This window comes from Hippoglossus hippoglossus, chromosome 14 (genome assembly GCF_009819705.1).
Source record: "Hippoglossus hippoglossus isolate fHipHip1 chromosome 14, fHipHip1.pri, whole genome shotgun sequence".
NCBI lineage: Eukaryota > Metazoa > Chordata > Actinopteri > Pleuronectiformes > Pleuronectidae > Hippoglossus > Hippoglossus hippoglossus.
In genome coordinates this window covers 14194424-14201071 of record NC_047164.1, presented here as the reverse complement: position 1 = coordinate 14201071, position 6648 = coordinate 14194424, and the positions used below count along the sequence as shown (strand labels likewise).

The 6648-nt window shown below is 45.2% G+C and overlaps 1 pseudogene; it reads left to right on the top strand.

Moving 5' to 3' along the window:
- The first annotated feature begins 5091 nt into the window (after positions 1 to 5091).
- Positions 5092 to 5214, top strand: LOC117774999 (annotated as a pseudogene).
- The last annotated feature ends 1434 nt before the right edge of the window (positions 5215 to 6648 follow it).

The window sequence follows — 6648 nt, the reverse complement described above, 5'->3', positions numbered from 1 at the left end:
TAGTGACGAGGACGAACTGGCGATGACTGTGAGCACGACCAGGGTTGATATCCTGCTGGTGATCAGCGAATGAGCTGCAGGTGCGTTGGTGAGCTGTCCCTGGCCGCGCCTCCGCTGAGTCATCAGAGGGAGAATGGCAAACACCTGCGGAGGAGAGAACAGACAAGGGAAGGGGGGGAAACACTTGGGGGAACAGAGGAGCTGTGACACTGAGAGCTTAATGAAATGGGAACACAAAGTCTTTGATTTATGTAACTGCCAGTGTGTGATATTACTAGTTACCGAAATTCTTTGACTTCACTCAGTGCTTTCCACACATTTAGGAAAGTGTTGGGACATGTTTTTTTGTGAGACCACACTGCGGCCTATATGGTAGTCAAAAGCCTGAAGCCGCATGTCCTTTGTCTGGAGAAAACCAGAGCCTCCCGAACTCAGTCTCCCAGGGGGCATCAACCTCACACAGAGATGTGAAAACCCCCCCAGGGACACAGGTTTCAACTCCCATTGGTCACTCTGGACCCCATGACCTGTGAGGTCACCGGGCCAATATAAGGCCTGTCCCCACTTTCTTCTATCTCTTCCTACAATCCTTCCACAGGAGGGAAGGCTGTCGAGCCTCTTCTCCAGCTCACATCTTCTCTTCCCATCCAACTCTTCGAGAGGAGCACAAAGGTGCAGCTTCCATCTCATCTCACCAAGGGAACCTCCTCGCACTCCAAGCTCTACCAACCCTTCAAGCAGCGACTCGATGTCCTGCTTGAGAACCTCAAACAGCAACTGAACTCAACAGAATCACCAAGGCAGGAGCCACAAACCAGCCAGACGACTTCACAGAACTTCGAACTGCACAGAACGGAACCAGGGGTTGCGGGAAGTGCTCGATGTAACGGAGGGACTGCACGGTCGTAACGTCACGTGCGACAATTACTTCACCTCCTACGAACTCGCGCGGCAGCTCCTGGAGAGGAAGCTCACCGTGGTCGGCACTGTTCGGAAGAACAAGCCCGAGCTCCCGACCGGGCTGCTCGCGGTCAAGGGAAGAGAGTTGTTATCATCCAAGTTCGCATTCACGCCCACCGCCACTCTTGTGTCCTACATCCCAAAGAAAAACAGGAATGTGGTGCTCCTGAGCACACGGCACCCCGAGGCCGACATCAGCGACCGCGAGGACGGGAAACCGGTCATCGTCCTGGACTACAACCGCAACAAAGGTGGCGTGGACAACCTAGACAAGGTGATCGGAACGTACAGCTGCAGGAGGATGACCGCGCGCTGGCCCCTGGTCGTCTTTCACAACATTCTTGACGTCTCTTCCTACAATGCCTTCATGATATGGAGAGAGATCAACCCAGACTGGATGCCGGGCAAGCGGAAAAAGCGGAGGGTGTTCCTAGAGCAGCTGGGAAAGGCTCTCGTGACTCCGTTCATCGCACGAAGGGAGCACATCCCCCGCACAGATGCGTCCGCCGCAGTTGTGAAGGCTGTAAAATCCGCCGCCGCCGCACAGAGAGCTGTTGACTACGACACTGGACCCGAGTGTCCGGCCTCCTCCATAGCCCTAGCAGCAGCCCCGCTCGGGGCGAGTAAGAGGAAGAGGTGTGTTGTGCCATAATGCATCAAACGTGATACCATGAAATGGTGTGCCTTTCGGCATTCAATAAATTTGGTTATCAAAATAAAATATTAAATATTAATATTTTATTATTAATATTAAATAATAACTTTAATTGATTAAAGTTACCTCGGGGCACCACCCTTCAAAGGAAGGGAAAAGATAGCCAATTTATTGAATAAGTCTCATAAAGGTTCTAACTACAAATTTGGAACTCTGATTAACAATTAAATTAATAACTATAACCAAAATTACCATATAGATAGTTAGCTAAGTTGAAGGATATGGAGTTCTTGACAGTGTAGAGGTTGGCAAAATTCACTTATGCAACATTAATGAAAAAACATTTGTGAAAGAAAAACTTTTATTATGAATATAATGAAGTATAAAAACACAAATTACTAACGGTCTAATTGCTAAACAAAGATAGGTATGTGTGTGTCTGTGTGAGTCAGCGTGCTTTCAAAATGGTGGCTGGCCAAAGAGATAACACCCTTCCCCCACCTATTGGAATGTTTACGACCTGTAGAGATAATGAGGTGAAGAGTTATGCGTGTGTCGACACGACCAGAGCATGGATCAGAACCTGTGCACAACGAAAGACTGTGAAGAGCATAACAGACTAACATTTGGGTACAAGTTATTCTCAATAACTTGTACCCAAAATATCACAACACCACAAATCAAACTTATAAACCTCACACAGAATCGAATAAACAGTCTTGCTTAGCCTAGTATAATTATTAAGCCCAGTTGTGTTACCCGTCTGTGGAAAGGGGAAAAAGGAAGTTGCTGTGCAGTTCGAAGTTTTGTGTCGTCTTGCTGGTTTCTGTTGAGCTGTGTAGCTCAGTTGCTGGCTGAAGTTTGCAAGCAGGACATCGCGTCGCTGCTAGGACGTTGGTAGAGCTTGGAGGGCGAGGAGGTTTCCTTGGTGAGATAAGCTGGAAGCTGCACCTTTGTGCTCCTCTCGAAGAGTTGGATGGGAAGAGAAGATGTGAGCTGGAGAAGAGGCTCGACAGCCTTCCCTCCTGTGGAAGGATTGTAGGACGAGGGCAGAAGAGGCTTGACAGCCTTCCCTCCTGTGGAAGGATTGTGGGAAGAGGCAGGAAGAGGCTCGACAGCCTTCTCTCCCTGGAGGGAGTGTAGAAAGAGAGAGAAGAGCTCGAATAAACAGTCTTTATATTGGCCCGGTGACCTCACAGGTCATGGGGTCCAGAGTGACCAATGGGAGTTGAAACCTGTGTCCCTGGGGGGGGGGTTTCACCCTCTGTGTGAAGTTGATGCCCTCTGGGAGACTGAGTTCCTTGCTCTGGTTTTTGATGGCCCCTGGGAGACTGAGTCCTGGGGGAACATGCGGCTTCAGGCTTTGATGGCACATGTAGGCCGAAGTGTGGTTTCACAAAAAACCATGGCCCAACAGGTGTCAGATATGTACCAGGAAAAAGGATTGTAAAACTCACACCGTGTGCCGCGGGTGTAACAAATACATCTGCAAGGGCTGCTCACTTGTCTATTGCCCTACGTGTGCATCCTAATATGGGGTGGGCTATGTGAGGGGGCCAACAGCCGGGGGAAGCAGGGACAAGGGTTATTAAATAATTTTATTATTTTAATAATCATATTTTATGATTATTAATAATTAGCCAACATCAAGTCTACCTACTATTGCACAACACAGCCTTATCAAACAGTTCCGCTTCTTGGGCTTCTTCTGAAGTGGACTCTTTTGAACGTTTTTTTCTTCTTCAGCCTTCAGCATTATCTTGGCATTTTTCAAATCAGCCTGGAGCTGCATGATGGTCACTTCCTGGCTCCTCAGTGTATTCTCTTTCTCCCCCCTCAACCGCCTGACCTCAGTTTCTGTGATTTGCTGCACATCACTCATGGTGAGGTGAACCATTACCTTCTCATTTTCCTGAAAAAGATTGACCATTTGGAGCTCAGGACCCTCTTTTACCATTTGGAGCTCAGGACCCTTTTTGACCATTTGGAGCTCTGGATCCTCTTTGACCATATGGAGCTCAGAAGCCTCTTTGGCCATTTGGAGCTTAGAAGCCTCTTTGACAATTTGGAGCTCAGGAGCCTCTTTGACCATATGGAGCTCAGGACCCTCTTTGACCATTTGAAGTTCAGGAGCCTCTTTGACCATTTGGAGCTCAGGACCCTTTTTGACCATATGGAGCTCAGGACCCTCTTTGACCATTTGGAGCTCATGACCCTCTTTGGCCATTCGGAGCTCAGGAGACTCTTTGACCAGTTGGAGCTCAGGAGCCTCTTTGACCATTTGAAGCTCAGGACCCTCTTTGGCCATTCGGAGCTCAGGAGCCTCTTCAGCCATTTGGAGCTCAGGACCCTCCTTGTCTTCCTCTTCTTTTAGTGCCACATCATCTGAGAAGTCAAGCCAAATCTCTCTTAATGATCTCTTCTCAGTTGCCTCAACCTGCATGTCCTTCATGTCATCACAGACATCCATGCACTTTCTTGCTTCCTGGAAGTCTTCTTCTGTCTGCTGTTGCAACTGTTTTGGGATGTTGTTTAACTTGCACCTAAGATCCATGTTGAGGATAGATGTTATACTCAATTTCGTGGCACACATCATCTTAGTGTCCTCCAGCTGAAGGAGGAGATCATGGTATTTCTCATCTACTGCTCTTTGTGACTCATATTGCCTCTTACGCTCTACATGAATCTGGCTTTTAACTTCCGTGGTGATTTTCTGCTGTACATCCAATTTTTCATTAGTTTGACGCAACAGTTTTTCGGTGTCACGCAGCCAATTCCTGAGAAGGGCTATTTCCTCCCTCTGCTTTGTAATAGTGGGATGTTCCTTTTGGGGTTTGCCCTGGAGTAGATCAAGGACTGCAGTCAGTGTCTCAATATCTGTTTTTAGAGAAGCTCTTTGATGTGGTTTCAACATAAAGAGCTTTGTTTTGGCAGCCTGTAGATTTTGTGTGACTTGCTGCTCCCATTGTTCAATGTAGGCTTGAACACGAATGTTCAGAGTCATTATTGGTTTTGGTCTTGCCATCTTTCTTCTTCTTTCTTTAGTTTATTGGTGAGTGGAAACCAATGTCAAGGTGTATTACTGCCAGCACACAATTGTTCTTCATTATTCCTTTACACTCCTTTGTGATTATTTCAGATGCTAGAATACTTAGATTAAATGAGCAGACCAGAGGGACAGATATAGACTATAGACTATTCTTTAAATGAGTGATCATTACTCCTTTGTCTGTACTTCAAAGGAATGCTTTTCCTTGAGGAATCAAAGGATTTCTCTTTTGACGTACACTTTAAACGTTTCCATAGCATTATGGCTGTAGAGAATAATTGATAAAGCTGTTTGTTTTTGTCAATAAACCGAAGAAGGCTGCAGACATTTGAGATCCAGTAGGTGGCAGTAATGCACCTTGACATTGGTTGCCACCCGCTAATAAACCGAACAGAAGAAGTAGTAGTCTGTAAAAAGGATTAATGTGTCCCCTATCCAGGGACCATATATTAAATTGATTTTAAGAACCAGGAGATGGAATAGGGGCTTGCTCCCTCCACTCCATGCATCGACCTGGTATTGCAGTACCTCCAGGAATGGTGCACCAACACAGAAGATGGCGGTAATGCACCTTGATGTTGGACCAAACAAAGAAGAAGAGGAAGAAGATGACACAGTAGATGGCGGTAATGCACCTAAACATTGGTTGCCACCCGCCAATAAGCCGAGCAAAGAAGAACTGGCATTAAACAGTGTTGTACAATTGATACATTAAACGTGACACCATTAAATGGTGAAAGAATATTGAATATTAATATTAAAAAACAACATAACTAAAATAACTTTAATTGATTAAAGTTACCTCAGGGCACCACCCTTCAAAGGAAGGGAAAAGATAGCCAATTTATTGATTAAGTCTCATGAAAGTACTAACTACAAATTTGGAACACTGATTAACAATTAAATTAATAATTATTACCAAAATTACCATATAGATAGTTAGCAAAGTTGAAGGATATAGAGTTCTTGACAGTGTAGAGGTTGGCAAAATTCACACTTGTGCAACATTAATGAAAACATTTGTGAAAGAAAAACATTTATTATGAAGATAATAAAGTATGAAAACACAAATTACTAAAGGTGTACTTACTATATAAATATATGTATGTGAGTATGCGTGTGTGTGTGTGTCTGTGTGAGTGAGTGTGCTTTCAAAATGGCGGCTGGCCACTCTGAAGATAACAGACCCCCCCCCTTTTTGGAATGTTTACGACATGTGGCGGGGGTTAGAGAGATGTGTGGGGAGATATGCGTGTGTGTGTGTGTGTTGGTGCCAGGTTAGAGAAAGTAGCTAGTTGCATGCAAAGAAAGCCTGTGAAAAAAATAAAATAACTAACATTAACTTTCAAATAACTTATAACCAAAATATCACAGCAGCACAAATCAAACTTATAAACATCACACGGAATTGAATAAACAGTCTTTGCTTAGCCTAGTATAATTATTAAGCCCAGTTGTTTTACCCGTCCATGAAAAGGGGAAAAAAGTTGATGTGCTGTTTGAAGTCCAGTTAAGTCCAGTCTTGCTGGTTTGAGGCTCCTGTTTTGTGGTTCTGCTGTGCGATGCAGCTCTTGTGCTGAAGTTCTTAGGCAGGCTCTTGCGTCGCTGCCTTTTGGAAGGTTTTAGCAGTCTGCTCCAGGCAGGCCTGCTTGAAGGTTGGTAGAGCTTGGGAGGGAGTTTCCCCCCGCTGGGTGAGCTGAAAAGCTGCACCTCTCCTCCATTGAAGTTGAGCAGAAAGAGAGGTGCTGGAGAAGCCACACTTCTCCTCTTGGAGAGTTGAGTCGAAAGAGTCGAAAGAGCCGAAAGAGAGAGAAGAGAGGAGGGACTTGGCTTATATTGGCCTGGTGACCTCATGGGTCACCAGGCCTCATCACCAGGCCTCATGGGTCACCAGGCCAACAATTATTATTATTACTATTATTATTATTAACAATAATACTTATTATTAATTAATTATAACATGAATTGTTGCTGCTATCATTAA